Source organism: Gossypium hirsutum, chromosome A12, assembly GCF_007990345.1.
Source record: "Gossypium hirsutum isolate 1008001.06 chromosome A12, Gossypium_hirsutum_v2.1, whole genome shotgun sequence".
Classification (NCBI taxonomy): Eukaryota; Viridiplantae; Streptophyta; class Magnoliopsida; order Malvales; family Malvaceae; genus Gossypium; species Gossypium hirsutum.
The window spans coordinates 70,240,929-70,248,659 of NC_053435.1; positions in this window are offsets into that span (position 1 = coordinate 70,240,929).

The following is a 7,731-nucleotide window of genomic DNA, read 5'->3' on the forward strand; positions in this document are numbered from 1 at the left end:
TTCATTGAGGAACAAAGCTAAATAGTGGTTGAACTAGTTACCACAAGGGTCAATTACTACTTGGGAACAAATGACCGAAAAATTTTTATTAAAATATTTTTCGCCTATTAAAACGGCCAAATTACATAATGATATCTATTCATTTGTGTAGATAGACTTAGAAACTGTTTACGATGCATGAGAGAGATACAAGGACCTACTACGTAGGTGTCCTTACCATGGATTACCTCTATGCTTGTAAGTTCAAACATTCTATAATGGTGTGAATCCCTTGACAAGACAGATGATTGATGCAGCATCCGGGGGAACCATGAATAATAAAACACCTAAAGAAGCTTACGAATTTATTGAAGAGATGTCACTGAATAACTATTAGTGGCAAGTCATGAGGACTAAGCCAACTAAAACAGCAGACATCTATAATGTCGATTCAGTTACTATGCTATCAAACCAGGTAGAACTTCTAAATAAAAAGATTGATGATTTACTTGGTTCTTCGCAGGTTCATCCAGTAATGCACTGTGAAGTCAGTGGAGGTGGATCAAGCAATTCAGAATATCAATCCTATGGCCACAGCATAGAGAACGAACAATTAAATTACATGGGTAAGAATCATCGATCTCAAAATAATCCTTATAGAAATACTTATAATGTAGGTTGGAGGAATCACCCAAATTTTTCATGGGGAGGCCAAGGAAATCAGAAACCACCACCCCTCCAGGCTTTTAGCAACCACCACCCCCTCCAGGCTTTTAGCAACCACCATACCAACAGGAGAAAAAATCGAACCTTGAGGAGATGCTAACCAAATTCATCTCGGTGTCAGAGACTCATTTTTAGAATACCGAGACGGCACTCAAAAATCAACAAGCATCAATCCAAGGGCTCGAAAATCAAATTGGACAGCTGGCTAAGATGATTTCAGAAAGAGCACCAGGAAATCTACCTAGTAACACCGAACCTGATCCAAAAGCACATGTGAAAGCAGTTACACTAAGAAGTGGCAAAGTGTTAGCTGAATTGGAAAAGAAACCACAACAAGAAGCTGACAGAAGCAAAGGAGAGGAGGTAAAACCCAAAAACAATGCCAATCCAATGCCGAAGGAATATAAACCACCAATTCCATACCCAGAAAAGTTGAAGAAAGACCGCATAGATGCACAATTTGGTAAATTCCTTGAACTCTTTAAACAACTACATATTAACTTACCTTTTGTTGAAGCTATATCGCAGATGCTTGCATACGTAAAATTTTTAAAGGAGCTCCTAACAAACAAAAGGAAGTTTGAAGACTTATCTATAGTGGAACTTAATGAGAAATGTTTGGCTATACTCCAAAACAAACTGCCAACCAAACTAAAAGATCAAGGAAGTTTTACTATACCCTTCTTAATTGGTAGTTTTAACGTCGATAAGGCACTAGCTGATTTAGTTGCTAGCATTAATTTGATGCCATATAAAATGTTTAAACAACTTGGTCTTGGGGAACCTAAACCCACTAGGATGGATATTCAACTAGCTGATAGATTTGTTAAATATCCTAGGGGTATTATAGAGGACATACTTGTAAAAGTAGATAAATTTATATTCCCTGTTAACTTCATTGTGCTTGACATGGATGAAGATGTTTAAGTGCCTTTAATCTTAGGGCATCCATTTTTAGCCACTACTAGGGTTGTTATAGATGTGGGTGATGGTAAAATGGTACTTAGAATAGGTGACGAAGAAATCATTTTTAAAATTTATGATGCCATGAGATTTTATAGGGAACAAGATGACTCATGTTATTTTATTGACTCTATTGATCATGCTGCTCAAGATTCTTTTCAGGAAATCATACATAAGGACACGTTGGAACTGTGCCATGCCCAAGGAGAGGAGATAGATGACGATGGTTCCGAGACAGGCAAAATAAAAGCTAAACTGAACTTCGATGAATCTTCCCAAAGACAAGCAGAATATGAGGACATTAAAGGGAACGATGATTTTAAGCAGAAACCCTCTATTGAAGAACCTCCCAAACTGGAACTCAAACAATTACCAAATCACTTGGAATACACTTTCCTTGGAAATAATTCTACATTACCAGTTATTATTGCATCTAACTTGCAACCCAAGGAGAAAGAGGAATTAATCCAAGTATTAAAAGAACTTAAAAAGGCCATAGCTTGGAAAATTTCTAACATTAAAGAGATCAGCCCTTCTTTTTGCACCCACAAAATTTTAATGGAAGATGAATATAAACCAGTTGTGCAAGCTCAAAGACAACTAAACCCCAACATGAAGGAAGTTGTTAAAGCCGAGGTAATTAAACTTCTAGATGCTAGAATTATTTATCCTATTTTTGACAGTTCTTGGGTAAGTCTAGTGCAAGTTGTTCTTAAGAAAGGAGGCATGGCTGTGGTAGCCAATGAGAACAATGAACTAATTCCAACTAGGATAGCCACAGGTTGGAGAGTTTGCATTGACTATAAGAAGCTAAATGATGCCACGAGAAAAGATCACTTCCCCTTGCCATTCATTGACCAAAAAGACTATTAGGGCACATGTACTACTGCTTCTTGGATGGACTATCTGGCTATTTTTAAATCCCAATAGCTCCTGAAGATCAGGAAAAAACAACATTCACATGTCCATACGGTATATTTGCTTATCGAAGAATGCTCTCTGGATTATGTAATGCTCCTGCTACGTTCCAACGCTGCATGATGGCCATCTTTGACGAATTCGTAGAAGATATCGTGGAGGTATTTATGGATGATTTCTCTGTATTTGGTAACTCTTTCCATCTTTTCCTTAAAAATTTAAAATAAGTTCTAATAAGATGTGAGGAAACGAACCTTGTACTTAACTGGGAAAAATGTCACTTTATGGTTCAAGAAGGTATTATGCTAGGACATAAAATTTCTAGTAAAGGGGTTGAGGTTGATAAATCTAAAGTTGAAATCATTGAAAAGTTATCTCCTCCTAGTTCGATTCAGGCTATTAGAAGTTTTTTAGGACATGCTGGGATTTATAGAAGATTTATTAAAGATTTTTCTAAAATAACTAAGCCTTTGACCAAATTACTAGAAAAAGATATGCTCTTTAATTTTGATCAGGAATGTTTAGAAGCATTTAATACTCTAAAGGATAAATTGATTAATGCACCAATTATAATAGCACCTAATTGGAATTTATCTTTTGAACTAATGTGTGATGCGACTAACTTTGTAGTAGGTGCAGTTTAGGGACAGCGAAGGGACAAGCACTTTCAACCTATTTATTATGCTAGCAAAACTTTGACAGCCGCACAGGAGAACTACACCACCATGGAGAAAGAATTGTTAGCTGTGGTTTTTGCATTCGATAAATTTAGGCCATATCTAATATTGTATAAAGTTATTGTTTATACTGACCATTCTGCCCTTCGCTACCTGTTAACTAAGACTGATGCAAAACCTCGACTCATTCGATGGATTTTATTATTGCAGGAATTCGACTTGGAAATTCAAGATAAGAAAGAAGCAAAAAATCTCACAGCTGATCATTTATCCAGGCTTGAAAATTCAAGTGCTAAAGAGCTAGATGAAGTGGAAATAAATGATTCGTTCCCTGAAGAATAATTTTTTGCTATTTCTAACTCGGAGGTACCTTGGTTTGCAAACATCGTGAATTTTTTAGCCGCTAACGTTATCCCAAAAGGGTTGACACATCAGCAAAAGAAACGATTCTTTACTGATATGAAAAACTACTTTTGGGAAGATCCTTTTCTTTTCCGTATATGTGCAGATCAAGTTATTTAGCGATACGTTACAAGAACAGAAGTATTGCAAATCTTGGAACACTGCCACTCAGGACCAGCTGGAGGACATTATGATAGAAATAAGACCGCACATAAAATACTTGAATCAGGTTTTTATTGGCCCACTTTATTCAAAGATGCCAACAGGTATGTTATTTCTTGTGACAAATGCCAAAGGACAGGTAATATCTCTAACCGTGATGAAATGCCTCAGACATAATGCTTTCATGTGAAATATTTGATGTTTGGGGTATCGACTTTATGGGTCTATTCCCTAGTTCATTTAGAAATAAATACATCTTAGTCGCTGTCGATTATATGTCTAAATGGGTTGAAGCCCAAGCTCTGCCTACAAATGATGCTAGAGTAGTGGTACGTTTCCTTAAAAACTTTTCTCTCGATTTGGAACACCTAGATTAATCATCAGCGATAGGGGGACTCATTTCTGTAACGCCCAATTTGAAAAAACCTCAAGAAATATGGATTTTACCACCGAACAGCTACCCCTTACCACCCTCAAACTAGTGGCCAAGTCGAAGTGGCAAATCAAGAACTTAAACGTATCCTAGAAAAGATGGTAGGATTAAATAGGAAAGATTGGGCAATGAAAGTAGATGATGCATTATGGGCCTATAGAATTGCTTTTGAAACCCCCATAGGAACATCACCATACAAACTCGTTTATGGAAAAAGTTGTCATCTACCATTTGAGTTAGAACACAAAGCATTCTAGGCTATAAAATTTCTAAACTTTGATCCCAAACTTGCAGGTGAAAACAGGTTGATGCAGTTGAACGAGTTAGACGAGTGGCGAACCTATGCATATGAAAATTCAAGATTATACAAGGAAGCAACGAAACGATGCCATGATGCTCGGTTAAAACAAAATAAACAATTTGAAGTTAGAGATCTTGTACTATTATATAACTCGAGACTCAAATTGTTCCTTGGGAAGCTTAAATCACGATGGTCAGGTCCGTTCGTAGTCAAAACAGTTTTCCCATACAGCACTGTAGAAATAAGTCACCCATTGCAAGGTACTTTCAAAGTAAATGGACATCGCCTCAAACCTTACAACGGTGAGAAATTTAAAGATGATAGGGAGGGGCTACGGCTCCACGATTCTCCTTAAGTATACTCAAACGGTAAAGTCTAGCTTAGACTTTAAATACACGCTTCTCGGGAGGCAACCTGAGCACTAACAATATTAATTTCTTTAAATTTTAGTTTTTAAAAATACAACATACTAACCAAATCATTGAACACAGGCTTTTTAGAACCACACGGTCAGGCACACGGGTGTGCCTTAGGCCGTGCACATACCATGGGATGCAACACGGCCGTACGATTCGACCGTGTGAAAACAGGGCAAAAATTTCTTCCCCAACACGAGATGCGATAAGTAGCCACGACCGTGCGACATGGTCGTGGGCGAAACTGCTAGAATAACACGGGCATGCAACACGCCCGTGTTTTGAAACTGTGGGCAAACCTATCAATATAACACGGCGTGCGCCTGTATACACGGGCGTGGGAGAAGCTAACGGAGATCGACACGGCCGTGTACACCAATGCGCCTAATTTCAAAAATTACGAAACGTACGGGCTGAGCTTAGGCACGGCCGTGTGCCCTAATTTCTCTATAAACACCTTTTATTTATTTTACTTTTATCTCTATATTTTGAAATTTTATTTTTTCCTTTTAATACTATTTTATCCTGAGATTTTATGATTTTTATTCTTCGGTTATTGCATTACGAGTAGTTATGCTTCAGGATACCTCTTAAAGAGTTCCTAATTTTATCACAGTCATAAAGAGCTCCTCAGCTCATCATTACATAGGAACTAAAAACTCCATCGGGAAAGGTTCTCCACAACTGCCATGTCCTGCTCAACCACGACCATCACCAACTTTAGATATAATATTCTTTTGGCATAGGACTTATGGACTAATAAACCTCTACCACCGCCGGAGTATCCTCCTTCACCCTCATGCCGATTATTCTTCAAAACTCCAGTTCAAGGAAATTCATTCATCACTCAAGAAGTTTCACTTTTCTCCCTATCGTATTTTTCTATTCTTTTCTATATATCTATCTTTGTACATTGAGGGCAATGTACATCTTAAGTGTGGGGGGTATTCATTTTACTATCACAAAAATTCCTGAATGATTGCCTTGTTCTCTTGAAAAGCTCTTATATCATGTTTAGGATAAATTTTGATTGATTTATGATTTTTATTGATATATCTTAAATTTAAACATAAGCATTCATGCATTGATTATTTAAACTTCAAGACATTAGAGAATTAAGCATGATAAGTTGATTTTTAAGAATTCAAAATGTTAGGATGTTTTCGCAAGTCTAAGTATTATCTTGAATTGAAATTCACAAGTTTAAACATCAAAAAGTGATAAACCGTAAATTATACATATTTTTACCCCATGTTTAATGCATTTTATAGATGATTTCTCATTAGAATTGGTGAATTCGATGCTCCTAATGCTTTAATTTCATGTTTTGTACTTAGAAAAGCACCAAGAGTCAAAAGGAACCAAAAACGAGCCAAAAAGGGACAAAACGGACCAAATCGAGAAGATAACACGGGTTAAGCCTTGCCACACGGGCAGCTCACGCGCCCGTGTCCTTCGAGGTTGTCGGCCAAGGTTTCCATGATTCACACGGTCTAGCTATTGACCCACACGGCCGTGTGCAATTTAATGGATTGAACACGGCCTGGCAATCACGTCACACCGTCGTGTCACACGGGTGTGTCCCTGCTAAGCCCAAGTTAAGTCCAATTCAGAAAAGGCCACTTTGGAGGGTTTCGAGGCATTCCAAAGCCTATAAATACGCACTAGAGGAGGAGAAAAAGGGAGACGGAGAAGAGGGGTAAGGAATTACCCCAAGGAAGCCGATTGATCCATCTCAGAAGCTGGATTCATCATCAAGATTGAAGATCTCTCCTCAATTTCCCTTCAGGAGTTTTGGGTTTTCTTTATGTTTTGTATTCTTTATTCTTCTGAGATGTTTTCTTATTTAGTTATGAACTAAATCCCCTAAATACCTAAGGGGAATGAAACCTAAAACGAATCTTGTTATTATTTTCTGAATCGTATGATAAATATTTAACTTGTTCTTAATTATGTGTTCTTAATTCTTGTTTTGATATCCTAGGATATTGATTCAAGACACGCTCTTATTCAGAGGAGGAATATACCCTGTCTAAGAGTACATTTTCCATAATTAAGCGGAGTTGATTGCGCGCCTAGAAATAGGGTGACAAGATTTTGCCAGATTAGGGTGAAACATAATAAGGGGATCCATAGATCGAGTTAATGCAACCCTAGAGCATTAATTAGAGAAAAGTCTCGGTTATTCAATCTAGGTATTAGACGTTATTAGTCTTTAATAGGGATAATAACATAAGTTAGAGATCTCTACGGAACAAGTTGAATGAATAAATCGTCCGATTCGGAGCCAAAATAACAAGTAAAGTCTAGGTGGATTTTTCCTTAGGTATTGTCTCAAGTCAATCGATTTTCCCAAAAGCAATTCCCAATTCTTTTCTCTGTGCATTCTTAGTTTAAATAATTAGTTAATTAAAACAAACCCTTTTATTCCTAGGCTAGATAATAAAAAGATAGTTATTACTAGTACTTTTGGTTCCCTTGGGTATGATATCCCGGTCTTGCCATTACTATACTATTGTTCGATAGGTGCGCTTGCCTTTTCGTCCTGATAATAGTTAGTCTAGGTTTGATCTTCATTATAAATATTTATTACTTGTTACGAATCACTACGATCAAGTTTTTGGCGCCGTTGCCGGGGAACTGAAATATTAGGAACACTAAATTTTTATTACTTTAGCCATTTATTTTTCTTGCAATTTTATTTTATTTTCTTATTTATTAATTTACTTTTTCTTTCTCTTGGCAGGTTTTTAT